Source organism: Pteropus alecto, unplaced genomic scaffold (genome assembly GCF_000325575.1).
Source record: "Pteropus alecto unplaced genomic scaffold, ASM32557v1 scaffold22, whole genome shotgun sequence".
NCBI lineage: Eukaryota > Metazoa > Chordata > Mammalia > Chiroptera > Pteropodidae > Pteropus > Pteropus alecto.
Window position 1 is genome coordinate 10,351,580 of NW_006434839.1, and position 3,982 is coordinate 10,355,561.

Consider the following 3,982-nt stretch of genomic DNA (forward strand, 5'->3'; position numbering starts at 1 on the left):
CCCCAATTGCACATAATTGCTTTAAATCAGGGGTTCTCAACCTCAGCACTACTGACATTTTGAGCTGGATAATTCTTTGTTGTGGGGGGTTATCCTGTGCATTTTAGAATGCCTGGCAGCATTCCTGGCCTCTACCTACTAGATGCCCTCCAATTGTGACAGTCAAAAATGCCTTCAGACATTGCCAAATGTACCTCAGGGTGCACACTTGCCCCAGTTGAGAGCCATTACCTTATATTATTATTTGGCTTTTTAACATTTTATTTTCCTGGCTAGATTCTTTGTATGCCTGAATATGTCTGGAACACTGTTGTATATGTCAAGTGCTCCATAATTATTGGTTGAAAGAATTAACACGTGCTTTTCAAATGTTAAAAGTACAAGTAGAAGTTATTAGTATAGCTACCTTAGTATGTTACACTTTCACAGGGTGGAAATATTCATATCTGCTCCTGAAAGGTCAGTCTATTCCCTTCCCACAATCAGATCTTAGGAACAACTGTTAGCAAGGAATTTTGCTCTATCTACTGCAGAGGTTTTGTTACAATAAATGGGATCCACGACAAAAATATTTCTAAGCTAAACTCCACGTATTTCAAGGGATATTTATTCAGATCTAAATCTGAGTCACAAAATAACCTGAACCATCATTTGACATTCACTGCAATGGGCTACACATTGTATTAGATTCTCTGCTGATGGTGTCAGCGTCTGTATGAGGGAAGTGAAGATGTGAGTTATTAGAACGATATTTGAAGGCTCGGGTGTTCGGATAAACAGGCCCAGGGTCTTGGCCAGAGTCTTACCCAGGCTCTATCAATCATCACTCTCTGACTGTGGACAAGCTGCTTAACTCTCCAGAGCCTCAGTTTCCTTACCTGAGACATAGGCATAAATAATGGAAAGTACTGTGGATTCATGAGAAAAATATGCTAAATGCGTATCCTAGCATCTGACACATACATACTCAATTAATGTTGGTCTTCTCCCTACCATTAGTGCTGGTCTAATGTTATGGTTATCCTTGCTTTTCTTGCCCTCCTACATTGTAACTCAAGACCAAGAACTGTGTCTAATTACTCTTGGCACCCCTCTAACACCTAAGCACAGTGCTTTGCCCATAGTAGGTTCTTCATAATTTTGATGAGTTGTCTATGCACCCGACTTCAGGAAGTCTGCAAGATGAGGGAGTGCAGACAGACTAGCACCTGGACTCGCCTCCGCCAGCTCAATCTTAGAGACCCACGTTAATTGCTTCCTAATGCTGTAAGTGTATTTGAGTCATATACTTTGTTTCAAGCTGGAAAGAACTTTCTGCAAGATCTAATCCAATACTCCAATTTCTCAGAATGAGGAAACAGGCCCAGGGAGGATACATACATCTTCAGTACAGGAAAAAAAAAAAAAAAAAACCGAAACGAAACGGAAACAGTCCATTGTCCTGAAGCCTTTAGGAAGATTAAGTAATATTGCTTTAGTTCCGATTTTTTAAAATAGTTCCTCTAGGTCAGGGTTTCTCAATCTGAGCACTATTGACACTTGGGACTGGATAACTCTGTGTTGTGAAGGGCTGTCCTGTGCACTGTAGGACACTTAGTGGCATATCTGGCCTCTACTCACTGAGTACCCAGTCATGACAATCAAAAATGTCCCTAGACATTGCCAAATGTCCTGATGAGAAGCACTGGCTTAGATAGGACTATAGGTAAAATCTTTTTATACAAACTGCTGAGGCCCTCAGGTTATCCTACTGAAATGTAATAGTTTTAATGAATAGTTTACTAGCAAATCTCATTTGTAGTCGACGAGCTCTGGAAAAAAGACAGAACCATTCTGTAGTGAACACCTGGTCTCAATCAGGACTCAGGCCCACTCAGCATGTGTCATTTATTTATTATTCTGCCTACTTCCAGGGGCCTTTGAAGTGGACTGACTTATTTCTTTCTCAGCCGTGTTCTGTGTGTTGCCCAGGAGTCTGGGCTGTGGAGGGGTGTCCGTCTCTGTCAGAGCCTTCCTCATATTGTATTCCGAGGGCCTGTTTGTCTCTCTGCCCTTTAAGGCCCACAACAGCAGAAACAATGGCCATCTTGTTCACCGTTGTACTCCCAGCATCTAGTTGGCACGTGGGAAGTGCCCAATAAACATTTGTTGAATGAATACGTAATAGATATGATAACATATTGCATTAGCTGTGGGTCAAAAGTGCAGAATTTAACTACAGCTTACTTAGTAATCATTGCTTCTGTTTAGTAAGGGCCTACTACAAGCCAGGAACTTTACGTGTTATCTCGCTAATGGCAAAGCAATCTTATAAGATATTAACTCCACTTGAAAAATGAGGAAACAGACTCAGAGAGAGTTGGTGACTTAGGTGATTATACGGCATGAATCCCAGATTGGGACCCAGGCTCACCTTATTGCTAGTCCTAGTCCTCTTCAATATATCCTAGACCTCTCCTGTTTAGTCAAAAACCTGAATGTTGCTCTTTTTGTGTATGGAATGATTGGTTCATGAATAGGGACCAGAAAAGATGATTTTACCATTGTGTACGATTTAGATCTGTCCACCTTTGCTTCTTCGAAAGATCTGCAGGGACATGGAAATAATCTTGTTATACAAAATTATCTTAGTCCATTAGGGCTGCTGAAACAAAAATATCATAGACTGGGTGGCTTAAACAACCAACATTTCCTTCTCACATTTCTGCAGGCTAGGTAGTCAGTCAAAGATCACGCACTGGCAGATTCAATGTCTGGTTGGAGCTCACGTCTTGGTTCATAGATGCTGTGTCCTTGACAGAAAGGGAAAGGGAGCTGTCTGAGGTCTCTTTAATAAGGGCACTAATTCCATTCATGAGGGCTTTATTCTCATGACCCAAGCACCTCCCAAAGGTCCCAGCTCCAAATACCATCACACTAGGGATTAGGTTTTAACATATGAATTGTGAAGGAACACAAACATTCAGTCTATAGCAAAAATCCTATTTAGAATGGCATTAAGCAGTGAGAAGATTTCCCATATGGCCCAGAGTCAGAGAAACTGTTTTAATTCTGAATCTGGGGAGTGAGTGTGTACATGTATAGGAAAAGGTCCTAGGCAGGACTAAATTTAAGATCTTACCATTACATAAATTCAATTTCCTTTGTGAAATAGTTGCTGAAAAGTCTGACCCATAACTCCTTACAATGCGCCCCTACCCCCAATCATTCAGTGTTTACCATTTGCTCCCTCAGATTGTCAGATTTTAAGTATATGGTATAAGAATCGTCAACTTTATTTTTCTACTCGGTCTCCTCAAAGAAATTGCCTGAGGACAAGGACTCGGTTTTGGTTTTTTTTCCCCATCTTTGCTAGGTGGTCAATCACTAGTGGACGACGATTAACAACGACGAAATAGGAAAAGGTGCGCTTTCTAGTCAGTAAATGAACAAGTCAGCAGCAGTGCGCTCAGCGCAACTCCCTGGATGTGCGGACTCCAAACACTTTTCCTCAAGGAGCCTGCAGTCTTATCTCTTCCTTTCTTAGGAAAATAGATTTTCCTTGGCTCTTCCTTTCCTTAAGAGCCAAGGAAAATCTATTTTCCTCCGGTCTAATGGAGTCTGTTGAAGAGGCAAAGGGGGCATTAGGCAAAGGGAGTTGGGTAATCCGCGCCTATCTTGCCCTGGCGAGCGAGGGAGGCCTGCGGCTGGCCGGTAGGAGGCGCTCCAAAGGACCATTCGTAAGAGGCAGAGGGATGGACACAAGACGCGAAGAAAACTCCGGCCTCTGGAGATATTTTTTGTGCTCCTTTCCTCTTCTGGTTTTCCTCAGAAAGGACCAGGAGAACCTGGAAGGTCTGGAAATCGGGGAGAGGTCAGGGGTCGCTTCGCTGATCTCGAATGGGAGAAACAGCCTGGTCTGCAAGCAGCGTGGAGAGGCCAGGAGAAGCGCTGCGCCAGGGCGGAGCCCAGAGGAATCCGGATCCTCCCTCCCCCGAACTGC